General features: G+C 41.9%; 2 protein-coding genes across 3 annotated transcripts in view; one reads left to right on the forward strand and one right to left on the reverse strand.

Moving 5' to 3' along the window:
* Positions 1 to 19,103, reverse strand: part of LOC309694439 (matrix remodeling-associated protein 8-like) — a 209,255-nt gene that overhangs the window by 124,884 nt on the left and 65,268 nt on the right. The gene's annotated exons all lie outside the window — the stretch shown is intronic.
* LOC309695203 (uncharacterized protein) overlaps positions 1 to 19,103 on the forward strand; it is a 58,256-nt gene that overhangs the window by 21,922 nt on the left and 17,231 nt on the right. Inside the window, exon 1 of one of the 2 annotated variants that reach the window (XM_082515702.1) lies at positions 15,516 to 17,100. The exons of the other annotated variant lie outside the window; for it this stretch is intronic. The gene's annotated coding sequence lies outside the window, so the exon portion shown is untranslated. Of the gene's footprint in view, positions 1 to 15,515; positions 17,101 to 19,103 lie in introns of those variants that run through there. 2 annotated transcript variants of the gene reach the window in all.

The following is a 19,103-nucleotide window of genomic DNA, read 5'->3' on the forward strand; positions in this document are numbered from 1 at the left end:
GCCCTACAGGTTGCCTAAGCACAAGAGACAAATTGTGCAAAAGGAATTGGCTGAAATGGTGAAAATGCTGTTATCATAGGATGAAACGAGGATTTGTTCCTCAGTGTTTGGTCTCCTATGCTTACCTTTTCTCCAGATGATTTGTCGCAGTTGAGAGGGGCCGGTTGTCTTTAAGGTGCTTCCAGGTAATTAAGAAGTGAGTGCAGGGTTTGTACCATTCATCACACTTCTGTTAGGTTTGTTTGAAGACTCGGGCATTTTTCAGCACCTGCTGTAGCGATAGCTGCGTCCTCACACTGCATATGCTGTTTGCCACCTGGATGATGTTGTCATTCATAGTGATACCACGGTGGAGCATGTGCAGTGGGTGGTCACAGTCCCTAAAGTGTGTGGTTGGATGGAGGGACGTACAGTATTTGGGTACAATTTGGGAGCTGGGTATGTGCATCCACACATGGATAAAACAGCAGCCATCGCTTCCTGCCTGTGTCCCAACGCAAAAAAGAACATCCTGATAATAATGAATTACAATATTCCCGACAAGAAGAAATAAATGCATGAACGAGTTTTTCAGCATCACTCTGGGACAGGATATTTCTGATTTTCAAGATATTGCAGCAATGAAAGAAAGCAGTCATAAATATTTGCTTAATATTTCCATTAAAGGAGAAATCCTGGTCAAAATGACTCTAAGATTCCATATAGTGTTACTGGAGGCCAAGGTATTGCATCCAGAAAAGGATAAAATCCGTAGCTGTTGATGAAATTGGCACAGAGCTTCCCCCATGCATTACCAAAGATTCACATCAAACTCATTCTTGATTGCTTTAATGAACATTTTTTTATTGTCACAGTTTGATACTGATGATTTCTTGTGAACACTCCTTTAGTTTAAACCCAGTGACAGTATCAAGTTTTTATGTTTGTTTTCATGTAAGTATCTACACTTATATTATCTATCTATACTTCGTCTGCATCCCTCGAGGCCCCATTTGAAGGCTGATTATGTCCCAACATAGGCCAGAATTCATAGCGCAGTGGTGGCTGTGGCTTTTTTTTTCAACAAAGAAAAAAACCCAGCAGATGGCTGAAGCGTGGTGGCCAAAGAATAAACTTTTAAAAGCAAGTATAAAATTTTAGATCACTTATATATCTGCAAAGAACGTTATAACATTACTGTTGGCTACATGTCCACAAAGTTATGTATAGGGGTGGGTTTTTAATTATCGATTTATCGATTAAAATCGGTTCTAGCTTGGATAATGTGATATCGATTCATTAAAATCCTGAATTGATTTTTTAATACAAATTTATTTTGACCAAAATGCCAGAATTTCAGGTTAAACCTCAGAAAATTTCAACAAATAACAACAACCAAACAGCTGAAATAGTAAATGAGAGCAGGAACACGATTCTGCACAAAGACGTAAACACAAAGCGTGGATCCACCGACGGATCAGAATCAGTGAGATGTCGCCTTTCTCTCACGACAGCACGGACACGGTCGGGGCTGAAAGCCGACAGCTCGCTGATCCGTGCTTTGAGTTCCCGCCCTTTTTCCACTAGATTCTGAAGCTGCAGGTTTTGTCTCTCTCCAAACAATATTGACTAAACCAGCAGCTAAAGAAGATCCAACCCTTCACATAAACATCGTCATGAACTTTTGCTGTTTTACTTCCACAACAATAAAATCACACTTCATGCACAGCTCTCTCCCTCTCTCTCTCTCTTTCTGTCTATGTGTACTTCAAGAACAGTTTCCCGTCAAAAAAATCTGTTTTCTGCATTATTCGCTTGTTTATTACTCACAAGTCTACTGTTGTTTACAGTGCTGTCGGCCGCTGTTTTTTCCCTTTTACCTAATTCTGAAAAGAAAGTCTCATTTCTGCTGTTCAATAGGCTACTGAACAAATTCAAACTTTTTAAAATTATGCGAAATTTCAAAACACTTAGCTGTGTCTCTAATAAAACCTCTGTAACTTTGCTCTGCTTCACTTCAGCAGCATCAACTAAGGTTCATATGTTGATTAATGGTTTTCTTTCATTTTTGATGTACTGCTGAATATTTTTATAAAATCCCAGGCCAGGAAAATCAACTTTGTGTTTTTCTGTGTTTTATCCTCAGCTACTTCGACACAAAGGCATCTGCTGTGATGCTCACACCTTTGATAGAGTCTAGCAAGTGTCAGCTTTTTTTATAGATATAAAAATATGGAAATGTATTGATGCAGGACCTGAATGATGATATATGGAATGTGGAATATCTGTCCATGCAGACAATATTGATTTGTAACTTAAAATTTGTTATTTTAACTAATAATCTTGTCAGCATAAAGTTCTTTATTTGGAGCACAGATCTACAAGAAAGATAAGTTACTGAAACGTGCTTGTGCTTAAATTCCATATTAATCTTTGGCAATATTGTGAGTAATGTTAAACTTAAAGATCATCTCTGCCTCCTGATCTGTTTCCTGCTGCCTGCCACTGAAGGCAGTGGGGAGAGGTAACAATTAGGCAGTGCATTTACCGTGGCATATAATGTCATCTTTTCTCATTACACTCCACTTTGACCAGCAGGTTTGTGACAGTTGGCTTAACATACCGAGCCAAGGAATCTAAATATACATTTGGCATCTCAGTGGGGCTACCAAAAGTCATCACCTCAGTCTTTTTATCATTGAATTTTGAAAAGTTAAGAGACATCCAAGCCTTAATGTCATCAAGACACTGAAGTAATGGTTGTATGGAATATGTGCCTTTTTTATGTAGGAAGGAAGGTCATTCATTGACTGTCAACTCTCTTTTCAAGAATTTTGGAAAGAAAAGGTAGTTAGAAGAAAGGCCTGTAATTTGCACAACTAAAGAGTTTATTATATTACTCCTTCTGGGTCACAGAACAAACAATTATTATATTTTCAGGCGACAAAGTAGCTGTGTAAGCTTCAAATATCTGCTCGATTTGTCAAGATATCACATATTTGCAAAAGTGCTTCGACATTTTTAGAGATGTCTGTTACCCACCAGATCGATAACTGTCAAGGCTCAGTAGAGCCGGCGAGAACAGTGAACTACTGGCTCATTATTTTAACATAGATAACATAAAAATATTATTGTTTGGCTTTTTTCAGTGTTTTATTTGTTGATCAGTAAATTGGTTTGGCTGCGATTAAAGTTACAGTTTTCATAAAATCCAAACAGAAAACTGATTAAACAATAGCGTGAGATGGTAGAATTTTCTCCAGTGTCCTGTTATATATTAGATAGTAAGGAGCAGACGGCTGAGTTTAACTCCACCAAGGCTAGACCATCCCATTACACAGCTTCGCACTTCCAGCCTTCTCAGCCTTCTCAGCCTTCTGTTGACCCAGTGTTTTGAGTTTTAGTTTATTTGGATGATATGTTTGAGTTCTTTAGGGTAGCTCAGTTGTTTATTAGTTTCCCTATGTGTTTTCTACCCTAAAGAACTCAAACATCCATATCATCCAAATAAACGTGACATGGGTCCTCCGAATGATGCAGCCCCTGAATTAAGACACAGCCAGTCACTCGTCTTTCCGAGACATTCAGTCAGCTTCAGGTGGCAGTAATAACTTACATTAATGCATCTTAAGCAGACTTCTTCTAAGAAGCTTTAAACATTGTTTTTCTTTAAATAGAGGAATTATCATCAGACCAAATTTCAGTCCAGCATATGTCTCACCCACCTTCCTCCCTACATCCTCTCATTCATAAACCTGTGAGGTTGTTCTCTCTTTCCTCTTTGGATCCTGCTCTTTACTGAATGCCAGGATGATAGTTGACTGTGGACTATCATTTTGGCTGAGAAAAGCTCCGAGACATTTCAACACACTGCGATTCAACATTAAGCTGCACTGAGCTACCACTCTGTTGTTGGTCACGTGGTTTTAAATAAAGAAAAAACAAAAACACTAAAAGCAGCAGAAGGAAGACTGAAGATTTAATATAGATTAAATTTTGTAAAATATGTGTACACACACACACACACACACACACACACACACACACACGTAGAAAAACATTTAGTATACACATCCAGAAATGCATATACTATTATATATTGTACATATATTTATTAGTTTCAGATGTAGCCATTCTTGTATTTTGCTTGTTTACATTATTGTATTTTGCACAACTCTGTTGCTTGTGAAGCTCGCACACAAGAATTTCACTCACATGTACTGTACCAATGTACCTGCACATGTGATGTGACAATAAAAGTGATTTGATTTGATTCCTTCCATCATCCCATAAATACTACTTTAATTCACTGTGCTATTTCTTTAATTTAGACATCATACAGAAATATCAGAAATATCATCCTCACCAATTTATCAATCCAGACCTCTGACCTCCAGACAATCTAAAAAAATCTATATTTCTTTGTTTTGTTTTTTTTTATGTTTGCACAGGAACCAGTTGCATAATGGACTGTTTTTATATTTGTTTGTTTTTCAAAATACAGTTCTCCTAAGTCTTAAAAACCCAGAAACAAAAATATTTTTTTTTCATTTTTAAAAAAGACCTTTTGTGTTTTTCCCAAAAAAACTAGTTTCAACAGTGAAAATGACTTTGACCTCTTAAATGGTGACCTTGCCAGTCCCATGAAACACTAGTCAAAACATATAGCATATGCAACATAACATAACACGTTTGTAAGACTCATGAGAATACGATGATGACGATGATGACGATGATTGATGGGTTTAGATTTTATTATTGTCATTTGTATTAGGAAATATTTAACCATATATGCTTAGAGGTGTATAATCAATTGTGTAGTGATAGGACTGTGGTCTTTAGCAGACTACAAAAGCTTGGTGTGCATTCCACAGTGGTTGATCTCCACATGATCCCGCACCTCTGCAACTCCGATGTTTGGGATCAGACCTTGGAAGAATTTAGCTCCTCCACTCCAAATGTGAAATTCTCGCGGCACTCCAGTGTCTACTGTCACTCCAAAAGAGTTAGGTGAGGCTCTTGTTCCTTTACTGCTCGGCACCGTCCTTGCACATCCTGTCCACTTCTGACTCTTTGCTTTTACTGGTATTCTGTAAGCCAGGTTGGACTTGCATTCAGTCCTCCTTAATGTCAAGTTCTCAGCGCACTTCGCACTGGTCAAGCATTTCATACACCTGCTCTCATTCTCTGGAGGTCAGTAGGTGTATATGTACCCACATAAGCGAAGCGGCAACTCCCCCACTGACAGTGATCCATTGTTCATCACACACAACGGCAGTTGAGCTGCGTTCAGCTTGTTCAGCAATATTATGTCTGGCAGTGGGTCTGACACTTGAGGCCAGGCCAATAAGTCAGTTTGCCCAGAACAATTCACGTGTAGAAGTGGCGACTTACTCCAGGTGATGTTCAAAGGTGCACTATAGTTGACCTTGGACCAGAGGACTCTGTTGCCAGGATGAGTTGCTAAGCCCAACAGACACCAACTCCTGTCCTCTGGTATGCTGTACGGCCACAGTCCAGATGTATATGCGGATAACGGCATATGAGCACACACATAGCAGTCCGTTCTATTGTTCAAGTGAGCAGTTGTATTCATAAACTGCCACCAAAAGTTTGTAGAATAGCCATGAGGGTATTGGGTGTGGTTTCCTTGGACATACAGGGTCTCCACAGCTGACCATGATGACATCAAAGCCATTACACCCAGCAGGGTAGACGACACTTTACCAGCCATTCTGATGAGTACCTGTGGCTCAGTTGGTTTCTTCACCGGATTGAGACGAAGGGCCCTAGAGGCTTTCCCCCCCCCCTTTGTACCCGGTCTTCCTGCCACTTACTCCGCAATTTCTTGCAATTTTGTCTGCAAAGGCGTTGCCTAGTACAATGGGGTCAGTGCCACGTGTGTGTGCTGCACATTTACAAACTGCAACTTTACTGGGCAGTAAGACTGCTTTCAACAGGTCCTGTAAAAGTGTCGCATGCTCCACCGGTTTCCCTGTTGATGTTGTCATGCCTCGTCTTGACCACTGAGCGGCAAAGAAATGAAGTGTAGCATATGCATACTGACTGTCTGTATATATAGTCACTGCCTGCCCTTCAGCTGCTTTGCAGGCTTCCGTCAGAGCCACTATCTCAGCTGCTTGGGCAGACATGGAATGTGATAACTGCCCGGCACGAATGACCTGCACATCATCCACAACAGCAAAGCCCGTTTTAGACTTTCCCTCTGCTGTTTTAAAACTGGAACCATCAACAAACCAAACCTTGCCCTCAGTGAGTGGTATGTCCGTTAAATCACTTCTAGGTTTACACTGTGTTTCCACATGCTCACTACACACATGTGGTGTACCCTCCTCCTCTGTGAGCAACAATGTAGAGGGATTCAAAGTTGTACACCGCTTAATAGTTATGTGTGGCTGGGAGAGCAACAGTGACATTAAAGACAAGTGTCTTGCAGGTGACAAGAATGTCATTTTAGTCTGCAGCAATAAAACATCAACCTCATGTGGAACCAGCAGGGTCAAAGGGTGAAACAAAACAATTTCACCAGAACACTTTACGGCTTCAGCGGCTGCACACACAGATCGCACACAGTGAGGTAAGGCACAAGCCACTGGTACCAGCCTCTTAGAATAATAAGCTACTGGCTTCATTCCACCTCCACATTTTTGTGCTAACATGGATGTCATAAAATGTACTTTACAGTCAACAGTTTGAACAAAAGGCTTGTTATAATCTGGAAGTCCTAAAACTGATGCTCCTGTCAGCATCTGTTTCAGCATGCACAGAGCTTGCTCCCCCTCAGGGGTCCAACTTAAACTTTCTGACATAGCCAAAGGTTTACTGTACATCATATCTAATAATGGCTGCGCAATTTCAGAGTAATGGGGCATCCACGATCGACAGAAATTTAGCAACCCTAGGAATTGCATCATGTGTTTCTTTGTCACTGGCCTAGGTGCTGCCAAGATAGCTGTTTTCCTCTCTGGATGTATGCTCCTCCCTGCTGCACTAAGCAGATGTCCTAAAAATTTCACTTCTGTCTTTACCCACTGTAGCTTGGAAAGTGAGGCCTTGTTACCTGTCTCAGCTAAGTGAGTCAGCAATGCCAATGATATGTCTTTCCAGTTCTTCAATTAAAATGTCATCGACATATACCAACATCTGTGGATGTGATGGAATCACAAAATCAGACAGACAATTTGTAATATTCTGTGTGAAAATTGTAGGACTATCACAAAAACCTTGCGGCAATCTGGTGTATGTGTATTTTTTGCCTTGCCTTTGCCTTTTTGCCAGGAGTACGCAGAGACTGTTACTGCCTACATCAACAAGTGTATTGAGGATGTAACAGTCACGAAAACCATAACTGTCCGGGCAAATCAAAAACCATGGATGACAGGAGAGGTCTACAGGCTGCTGAAAGCTCGGAATGTTGCCTTCAGAGATGGAGACGAGGCGAGCCTGAGGACAGCTAGGGCCAACCTTTCCCATGGCCTCCCAGAGAGGCTAAGAGACAGTACTCCAGGAAAATATCTCATCACTTCAAAGACAGCAGAGACTCACGGAGCCTGTGGCGGGGCATTCAGACCATCACAGATTACAAGCCCCCACCACAGACCTGTGATAGCACTATCCCCCTGCTGAATGAGCTGAACACTTTCTTTGCTCGCTTTGAAGTCCAAAACAGCACCACTGCACAGAAGACCCCACCCCCTCCTGGTGACCAGGTGATGACTCTGTCCCCGGACAGCGTGAGGAGATCCCTCGGCAGGATCAATGCACGTAAAGCTCCGGGTCCTGACAACATTCCTGGTCGTGTACTGAGAGACTGTGCAGTGGAACTCACTGATGTCTTCACAGACATCTTCAACATATCACTCATCCAGGCTGTCGTCCCCACATGTTTTAAAGCCACCACAATCATTCCGGTCCCAAAAAAGTCATCTCCCTCCTGCTTTAATGACTATCGTCCTGTTGCACTTACTCCCATCCTGATGAAGTGCTTCGAACGACTAGTCATGCAACACATCAAGACTGTCTTGCCCCCCTCCCTGGATCCCTTCCAGTTTGCGTATCGGCCCAACCGCTCAAACGATGATGCTATCTCCACTGCACTCCACTCAGCACTCACACACCTGGACAAAAAAGACTCATATGTTCGAATGCTGTTCATAGATTTCAGTTCAGCATTCAACACTATAATCCCCCAACAGCCCCAGCTGGACCAGTTTTTGGTCCAGCTGGGGCTCAACACCTCACTGTGCAACTGGCTGTTGGATTTCCTCACCGGAAGACCTCAAGCAGTACGGGTCGGCAGTAATACATCCAGCACCATCATTTTAAACACGGGGGCCCCGCAGGGATGTGTGCTGAGCCCCCTCCTCTTCACTCTGCTGACCCATGACTGCACTCCATCATATAGCTCCAACCTCTTCATCAAGTTTGCGGACGACACAACGGTGGTGGGTCTCATTAGCAACAGGGATGAGACCGACTACAGAAGTGAGTTGAGACGCCTGGCCACGTGGTGTGCTGACAACAGTCTCTCTCTGAATGTGGAGAAGACGAAGGAGATTGTCGTGGACTTCAGGAGAGTGCACACCCAACATGCTCCTCTGACCATTGACGGAGCGTCTGTGGAGAGAGTGAGCAGCACCAAGTTCTTGGGTGTGCACATCACAGAGGATCTCTCCTGGACGTACAACACCACAGCACTGGCCAAGAAATCACAGCAGCGTCTCTTCTTTCTCCGCAAACTAAGAAGAGCAGGAGCACCAGCCCCCATCATGTACACTTTCTACAGAGGCACCATCGTGAGCATCCTGTCGAGCTGCATCACTGTGTGGTTTGGAACCTGCAATGCGTCCTGTCATAGAACCCTCCAACGCATAGTGAGGGCTGCAGAGAGGATCATTGGTGTCTCTCTCCCCTCCCTCCAGGACATTTACAGCACCCGTCTCACTAAAAAAGCCCTTTGCATAGCGGCTGATCCCACGCACCCAATGCAAAGCTTCTTCAAGCTGCTGCCGTCAGGGAGGAGACTGCGGAGTCTCCAGGCCAGGACCAGCAGACTGAAGGACAGCTTCATCCATCAGGCTGTCAGGAAGCTTAACTCCCTCCCGATTCTGCCCCCTCTCCCCTCTTCTCCTCCACGGTCTCACTGAACTCTGTCACATACACACACACACACACACACACTCTGACTCACTCACTGGCCTGCACCAGTTACCAGTCACTTTGTGGAGCATTGGACTGCCACTACCTCATAAGACTTTGTTGTTATACTATCTCTTACCGTATATTACTAAATCTCCATTTGCACTATTTGCCTATTTGCACTACTCTGCCTGGTTTACACTCAATGTCATTTACCCTTACCTGAATATTGTATATTGTATATTGCATAGCTTTCTTGTTAAATTGTATTGTATTTATTTAAATTTTTACTTTTTAATTATTTTATTTGCATTTTTTAATCACTCTCTTATATTTAAATGTTCATTTGCTATTTCATCTAGGGTTTGAGAGTAACGAAATTTCTATTCTCTGTATGTCCTGTACATGTGGCAGAATTGACAAATAAAGTTGACTTTGACTTTGACTTTGATACGTGAAACCAAGCCAGCCTTGTGAATTCTCATGTACTGGTATGGAAAAGAAAGCATTACTTAAATCTACCACGGTGAAGTGTGTCATGTCTGGTTTAAGCTGATTTAATAAGGTGTGGGGGTCGGGGACACATGGAGCTATACTCTCCACTGCCTGATTTACAGCTCTTAAATCTTGAATCATGCGCCACGACTGTGAATCAGCCTTTCTTACTGGGAAGATGGGTGTATTACATACTGCTTGTGGAGCTTCAACTAGTATCCCTGCTTTAATCATATCCTCTATTACTGGTTTAATGCCTTCTACTGCATCAGGCTTCAAGGGATATTGTTTCACTCTTGGCCTAAACGACGTTTTGGGCTTTATTACTACTGGACTCGCTGTTGTTATTAACCCCACATCAGTCTTCCCAGTAGACCAGAGCTTCTCTGGGACCTGTTTAAGCTCCGGGTGATCTTTGACATCTACAACATATCATTCTGCTGTGTCATTCTCACTCCCCTGTAAATGTGTTTGTGGTGTAGTATGTGTCACCCATCCCAGCTTTTTACGAAAGATGCTGTGCTGCACGTCTGTCTCCCAACCCCCTCCTGCTTGCTGCCACATTCCAACACTCTCCCCCTGTCTCACCAAAGATGCTAAGTCTGTCCACTCAGCTGTGCCACTCTTTGTCAGTGAAATATGTGGTGTTTGCCCTGTAAAAAGTTGTTGTGCAGCTTCAGAAGGGATCACACTGCATCCAGCCATGGTTTCACCATCAGTATATATTGCTTTTAAGGTGATTCTCTGTGGCCCTAATTTCAGCACTTTATCTGTGTAGGCCTCATCAGGCCCAGGCATGGTCTTAAATCTCAGTGTGACATGCAAGTCTTCTGGTGGCTGTATGTCATGGCTAGTTGTCAACATTTCCTCAGCTGCAGCTAACAGTCTACAGTTTATTTGATCAGGTCTGGAGGCCGACAGGTCAAGTGTCCAGTAATAATGCAAATCCCCACTGTCCTGATGAACCATTGTCTCAGCAGTTTCACCTTTTCCTGCAGCTATCATCCCAATGGATGTTGGAATTATTGAAATTCCAAGTTTCATCATCATATCTCTTCCCAAGAGGTTCACCGGACAAGTTGGGCACATTACAACTGAACCCTGAGCTGCCTCTCCTGTGGTAGGATCTCTAATCCACACTGGTTTAGAGATTCTATGCTGATTTAACTGACCATTTGCAGACTTCACATAAATTGTGCCATTTGAAGGATCAACTCCTGACACATGATCTTTTAAAACAGTTTTATCTGCACCTGAATCACACAGAAATTGAACAGTTTTGCCTTGCACAGTTAACGTGCGAACTGGTTTTACTTCTTTCCCTGACAGAATTAACAATACTTCTGTCAAATCTAGAGTTTGAAACACAGGCTGTTGTAAATTCTGACAAAGTAAGGGATCATTTGTACATGTATGTGTGTTAGCAGTGTCAACAGGTGCTAGTCATTTATTATAATAAGGGTTTCTTGGATCAGGGCGTTTATACTCTTCAGGCATGCGATCAGGACACTCCCTTGCGTGATGGCCCATTTCCCCACATGCATAGCACTTATCATCTCTTTTACCACGGTTCCTCCCAAATTGCCATGAGCCTCTATTTCTCCTATTCCTGCCTCTATTTTGCTCTCTTCCAGCCTGTCCCTGAAACAAAATTTCACCTGCTAATAAAGCAGCGGCCTCAGAGCTTTGTGACTTCTTTTTTTTATTTTTAATGACTTCCTGTGCATGGCGGGCCCAGTTCATGCATTCAACGGACCCGTCAGTGTTATGACTAACATTTTGTTTTCTGATGAAATCAGCAATGGGTGAATGAAAGCCATTCATCAAAGCATGTTTTAACTGCTGCTGATATGGGCTGGCCTTCTCTGCACTCTCTTCAAGGCTGCTATGTTCTTTGAAAACTTCCTCTAATCTCGCCCTGAACTCATGAACATCTTCTCCTGCCTTCTGAATGCATTGGGCGATTTTGTTGTAATCTACAGAAGCTTTAAAAGTATTTCTAAGACGCTCATAAACCCCATCAACTTGGCCTCTTAAATTTGCATGGCCATAGGGCAGGACGGTATTACCATCCCTCCCTGTGTAGGTGCCTCGCACCCGAGCCCAGTTATATGTGAGACACTTCCTGAAAGTGGCTTGTGTTTCCTGACCGTTTAAACGGTACGAGGAGCAGAGTTGCTTGTGTCGGGTGATAAATTCATCAACATTAGTCAACGGGTTTCCTAAATCTTTACATGCCTCTGCACATTCAGATTCAGTCCATGGCCTGTAAACACAAATAACACGGCTTCGGTCATCTTCAACACCAAAATGGGGATTCGCAACCTCCACCATGGGAAAGGTATCATGGAAAGGGTAGGCAGGCATACCAGATGCACTCGCCTCATCCCTTTTAGTTTTGGATCTAGTGTTATAAGGGCTTAAATATCGTACTGCGGCATAAGAGAGGTCCTATCTTCTCTTTGTTGATATATGGTATAGCAAACACACGTATATCTGTTTAAGTATAAGAGCCTTTTGTTCAGATGGACCCGCTAGACTCCTGGCACCAGCTTTGGGGAGTCTTCACAGGGTCACATTTTGACCTCACACAAATCACACACACACACACACACACACACACACACACACACACACACAGTATTCTTTGTTCACATGTATACCTATGTAAGATGTTATATGTTAATGACCCTATGCATATTCATGTAACCACAATAAAAGGAGTGCTATGGGGAGCCTGGCTGAGAGTCTGACGGAGGTCAAGTGGTGGGACGACGCTTGGCTCCAGGCAGGTCTCCCTCATGCATGAGTAAACCAGAGAACTTTGGTGCCTTGTGTCTTGCTTTTTGCTGCGTAGTAGATTGTCCTTAACGTTCCAGCGGATAGGTTCAAGCTACAAACCTATCAATGATGACGATGATGATTATCTTTGTCATCGTATGGTTCTCAGGATTCATGCCTCATGCTGATGAGTCAGCAGTAATAACATTAATACCACTGCTGTCACGTCTGGTGAAGCAGACAACATGAAGTAAGAATATAGTGGACGCAAAGGAGGCGAGGGTGGATGAATAGCAAAAGGCAAGCTTTTATTTTGTAGACTGAACAAAACACAAACAAAAGTAAATGATTTTTTTTTTATGAACATAAATGTGACAGAGGAAACTTCTACATGTTAAAGAGGAAGGTCTCTGTTTAACTCTGCTGAACTGTGGTGGGTGAGCTGTAGCCGCTGCTTTTTCTAATAAGAGCTTCATGTTGTTGTCCCAGATTACAGGAGCAGATCCAAAGTGGCCGATTTCATCTTTGGTTCTCACACTAAAATATTAATGTATCAAGGTTTTTGTAACTTTTCAAAAAGTTATCTAAAGGTTAATTTAGAAGATGATTAGTGACTCTGTCTGCTGTTTTCTCAGTAGTATTTACTCCTGAAGAACAGAAACTAAACATGGCTCAATCAGTGTAGGGTCTACCTTACAATATTAAGCTCCTTGAGGCAACTGTTGTTGTGATTTGGCGTGGTATAAATAAAAAATAAATTGAATAGGACAGCTCACATTCAATATCAGATAAATTATTGCCAAAAAAAGACAATTCAAGTTATCTTTGATTTAAAACAATCTATCCAACAACCTTTAAAAACAAAACAAAACATGATCTTCAATCAATTCAAATTTCCACCAAAGTAAAGGGTTAAAGAATTTTAATTGTCAGCTTCATTCTGATCACATGACGTCTTTAACAGCAATAAAAAGAACAGCCTGCTTTTTTTTCACAATACAGACCATGAAGCAACAATAATAAAACATGATTCATATAACAAAGAAAGTAACTCAGAACTTCAGAACAAAACAGACAGATTGACGAAGTGACGATTTTTCCATTTGGTGTTTATTCATGATTTCATTTATACACAGAATATTTATTTCCTGAACATGGATGTTATTGAATACACATGAAAGAAATCATGTGAAAAGTGTTCAAGGATATGCAAATAGTGGATAAGAAAAAAAACCCACACACACAAAACTTGGAATTACAAAATAAGAATGAAAACCGGAAATCTGTGAATGTCAAATCAGATAAAACTGAGGTTACCTTGGCCTCCAGTAACGCTGTGAGGAACCTTGGAGTCATTTTTGACCAGGACATGTCTTTTCAACGCACATATTAAACAAATATGTAAGACTGCTTTCTTCCATTTGTGCAACATCTCTAAAATTAGAAATATCCTGTCTCAGAGTGACGCTGAAAAACTAGTTCATGCATTTATTACTTCCAGGCTGGACTACTGTAATTCATTATTATCAGGATGTCCTAAAAACTCACTGAAAAGCCTTCAGCTGTCATGGGCTGGGTCTGTGACCCAGTGTTTGAGTTCTTATATGTATCTTTTGTATTCATTTGTGCCTAGCGTAGTTCACCTAGTTAATTTCTAGATTGCTGTTTAGTCTTGTTCCTTAGTTGTTTATGTCATCTTCCCCTGTACTAAGTCTCCCTGGTTCATGCATCATGTCTGCGTGGTTATGTTTAGTTCATGTCATGTCTAATCTCCATGTTTCCTGTTTTACTTTGAAAGTCTGTATTCAATGTCAGTGTATTCAGTTGCACCCTCCTGTCCTGTCGTTAGGTTCATGTGTGTCAGCTGTGATCCCATGTGTGGCCACTTCCCCTGATCATCCCTCATGTGCATTTAGTCTCTGTGTTTCGTGTAGTCTGTGTCACGTCGTCTGTGTTCCCACCCTCCATGTTGTCACAGCCAGTCTTAGTACTCATAGTTATGGTTTCCTGTGTCTTCATAGTTTTTCCTAGTTTTACTTTCCCAGTTTAGTCATAGTTTAGTTTGTCACTGCGTTTCTTCCTTGTCTGCACTCCTTGTCACCAGCCACAATAAAGGCTCGCTTTCAGTTAAGTTTACTCCAGTCTACTCTCGTGTGTTCGCACCTGGGTCCACCACACACACCACCGCACGGTCTGCCTCCGCAGATCGTGACATCAGCTAATCCAAAATGCTGCAGCAAGAGTCCTGACAGGGACTAGAAAGAGAGAGCAGATTTCTCCTGTTTTGGCTTCCCTTCATTGGCTTCCTGTTAAATCCAGAATTGAATTCAAATCCTGCTCCTCACATACAAGGTCTTAAATAATCAGGCCCCATCTTATCTTAATGACCTTGTAGTACCATATCACCCTATTAGAGCACTTCGCTCTCGCTCTGCAGGCCTACTTGTTGTTCCTAGAGTATTTAAAAGTAGAATGGGAGGGAGAGCCTTCAGTTTGAGTTTTCTGTAAAGTAACCAGCTTACAGTTTCATTTCCTCCACAGCTTCCATCATTCCCATGATGCATTGACTGTTTTTTCTTCAGTCATTTTTTTCACCAAATATGACTCTGCATGGAATCATTACTTGACAGGTGGCATTGAGCAACACTCCACAGAAACCATTAATTTCATTTTGACACTTGAGGACGACTTTATCATTGTCAGTCTCAGCAAACTGACACATATCAAAAGACTATCACGCTGTGATTTGTTGCTAGATTTTTACTTCAAGTTCGATATCTATCCACTATCTCAGCTTTAGTTAAGCACTGATTCACCAAAACTGTGTTATTAATCCAGGTTATGAATTTTGATGAGGTTTAGTTACAAGGAATTAAAATACAGGTATTTTACTGTGATCAATTTTAAACCCATTAAATGTAACTGTATTTTTAAAAAAAGTGTAAAAAGCCAGAATAGATGCAACACAGCTGTATTATAGTGGTTAAAGTTGGATGGCACAAGCCCAAAATAGATCCAACCTGGCTAAAGCTATAATGTGTAAAGACATTTGTAATGTCTCATTTTACAGTATGAGAGCATCTTTTCAGCATGTTGTAACAGCCACTATGGTGTGGTGTCCCTTTAAGACACCCAAGTCGAGGGTTGATGGTGTCATCAGTGTGTGCCACTGGTCTCTCTGCTCTCTCTCTCTGTGATTGTGCGGACATGTGCTTGCACGCTAGTACATGAGGAGGGACGGATTTTATGTTTTACCTCTCCAGACACCTTTGTTTGTAACGTTATGGGTTGTACGAACACTGTGCGCTATGTTTGTTAAGCTGCAGCCGTTCAACCGGGCTTATATGGTTGATGAAGAGAAGGTATATTAAAGAACACACTGTGGAATCCCCAACGCCAGCGTGAGTGTGTATTCTTTTGGCTACCCTGCTAGGTGTTTTGCCGCCTCCTCTCAACCACTAAACGCAACCCGACGTTACAAAATGGCGCCCGAACATCTTCTCTTGGACCTCAGTATGCAGTATCTTCGAGCAGTTGATGATTGGTACATAAAAAGGTACGACGCGGCAAAGTGGCTGTCCGCCATGTTTCGCGGGAACGGACCAGGCTGGCCTGGACGAGGACGTCGGGAGGATCAAAGGGTCGCGGCGGTGCATTTCCATGGCAGCGGCTGGAGCTGCTCCAGCATGGTTTGTGGACTGTGGCGCCGTTCTCTGTTTGGCCTCTTCGTCGTGGCTCCATTGGATGCGCGTGGACCTGCGTTTCCTGGGCGTGGGTTCGATGCAGCTTTGCCATAGTTCCTGAATTTGAATTTTTTTTTCTTATGTATTTCGTGTTGGTTACTGTTGTAACATGACTGTTGTTTGGGTTTTCTACAGTACTTTCTGGTACTGTTTTCACATATTATGCTGTCTGTTGCAAGTTTGTGAAGTAGAAGAAACGCAATGAAAGAAAAAGGGAATTTCATTCTGCAATTGTCCTGGCTATCCTAAGTTTATTTTATTTCTATAACATTTATTTAAATGGACATTCACCATGTGGGACACTGTCATGTATGCCAGTTTGTCAATATTGCACTGTACATTTCCCTGTTTTGGTTTTAACTTCTTATCCTGCTGACCATGTATGGAGGCTGGTTAAGTCTGGACTGTACCAATGCTGTACAGGTGTGTAACAATTCCTCCACGACCTGCTTACTACCTAAAGTAGCTATGTGTGGTGAAAGGGGGTAGCGGGAGGAGGGTCACCTGGGTCCGGCTGAGGGCAGCCTTTGTTTAACCCGGGGGGAATATGTAACAGCCACTATGGTGTGGTGTCCCTTTAAGACACCCAAGTCGAGGGTTGATGGTGTCATCAGTGTGTGCCACTGGTCTCTCTGCTCTCTCTCTCTGTGATTGTGCGGACATGTGCTTGCACGCTAGTACATGAGGAGGGACGGATTTTATGTTTTACCTCTCCAGACACCTTTGTTTGTAACGTTATGGGTTGTACGAACACTGTGCGCTATGTTTGTTAAGCTGCAGCCGTTCAACCGGGCTTATATGGTTGATGAAGAGAAGGTATATTAAAGAACACACTGTGGAATCCCCAACGCCAGCGTGAGTGTGTATTCTTTTGGCTACCCTGCTAGGTGTTTTGCCGCCTCCTCTCAACCACTAAACGCAACCCGACGTTACAATGTAATCGGTAAGAAAGTTTCAGTCCTTTTCAAAAACACAGTCTACTCACTCATCAGAAGTTCATCTTTCAGTCTCAGCACTTACCAAAGTACCTGATAGCTCTGATTAAATCCAGTCCCAGTGGTATACTCATCCAGCCCTCTCCTCTCCTTCCTCTTCTGAGCACTTTCTTTTTTACTTTGGTTGCTAAGCCTCAACTAAAAGGTCGCTGCCCTGACAAACTCCTCTATAAGACGCTCGCAGGAGACAAACGGGTGCATAGTTGATGCCAACTGGTTCTCCATTTTACACATATGACATGAAGCAAGGTCTGGAAATTACTGTAATATATTTCCCAGCAAGGCTTTTCAACAACGGTATCTATTTTAATCAGTGTAGGTCAAATGAAATATGCAGTGTATTGTAGGCATGATGTCTCCCTAATAGTCATTGTGACTGGGATACTCTTGAATCGTGAATCATTTTGCTGTGCTGTTGAATATTACGCCTGTGGATCAGAGTAAGTTAATTATTCTTTTTTTCCTCCTTCACTCACAGTCTAATTGTATTGTTGTCAAACGGTAAAGTTGGTGGTTTGTGTGTTTGCCATCACATGCTCTGTAGTCGGTTTCTCCCTCAGTGTCATAGTCATAACAAACTATCATATATTTGAAGATATATTATATTCATTATACAGTTTGGAATTTTATTGACTTACAGTCTAATTATGTGGCTGGAGGAGTCATGAGGATTATTGTGTGCTTTTTAGTCCATTTCCAAATAAAAAGCTCTCCCTTTTGACTCAGAAGATAAACTAAATACACAGAGGTTCTGACTGTTATCAGTCATTTATTGATTTATAGAAGAGAAAATCATAACTGTAGCTAATAATGAAACAAAAAATGCATGTTTGCTCTGAAGGGGAATTCAGGTCTCATTTGGCCAGATTCCTGAAAGACAGCAGAGGAAACAAAGTGAAGGACTGGAGTGAAGTTTTTTGTAGTTTGAAGTGAATTCAGCTACATCTCCCACACCACATTCTAAATCAGAACATCTTTTAACCGTCTTTTTTTGTCTATATCTTTTTCATTCTGATTAGTCGTCGTCCCTGATTCAGACTCTTACATTTACAAAATGAGTGAGAGAGCTGCTTTGGACTTTAAAAGGCTTTTTCCAACCAGCCTGAGTGTACAGCTTCATCTTTCACACTTGGAAGTTTTACAGATGTTTTACACAGTTAGACAGAATACAAAAGACGCTTATCGTGTTGACCTCAGAAAATGTTGTATTGTGAGAACTTGAATTTGATACTTTTCATACATGGGTAACGCAGAGATGGTTGCAAAAGTTCTATTCAGCAAAGTGACCACACTGCTTTTATTACAATATGAGAGCAATACGCTTTGCCAGGTGATGAACTCCATGACCGTGTGATGGAAATGTATTTTATTTTATTTTTTGTATTGGTGATATGTTTTTATTACAGTTTTTTCTGAATGCTTAAACCCTAACTGTGATTCCTGTAGCACAATCTCTAAAACTATTCAGACTTATAGCAAAACCACTCACTGAGTTTGCAAAACTAAAAGCACAAAAACTGCTTTGCACTCAGTTTGCAATTTTGTAACACACACTTTGCAAGACTGTAGGCACAATTCACTGCACAACACTCAATTACCAAATTTCCAACACACTCCTAGCAAAAGTATACACATGTATGGCTATCATTAACACTAATTTGCCAACTGTCTGGCACACTTTCACATGTGAAAACTTTTTTAGATAATTAGTTCACTTTGCAATCAGCCTAAGCACTATAATACAGGTAAGCTGTGTGTGCGGAGTACAATGGAGGGAGCAGAAAGAGTGAGAAGTAGAGGAGGCCGAGGAAGAGGACGTGGAGGTGAAGAAGTAGGATGAAGAGGACGACAAGGACAAGGAGGAGCAAGAGGAAGACGAGGAGGGGGGAGAGGAAGGGTAGGAAGAGTAAGAAATAGAATTGCTGATGACATCAGAGCTACAATAGTGGAC

Source organism: Aulonocara stuartgranti, assembly GCF_965226115.1.
Source record: "Aulonocara stuartgranti genome assembly, chromosome: 3".
In the NCBI taxonomy this organism is placed as follows: Eukaryota; Metazoa; Chordata; class Actinopteri; order Cichliformes; family Cichlidae; genus Aulonocara; species Aulonocara stuartgranti.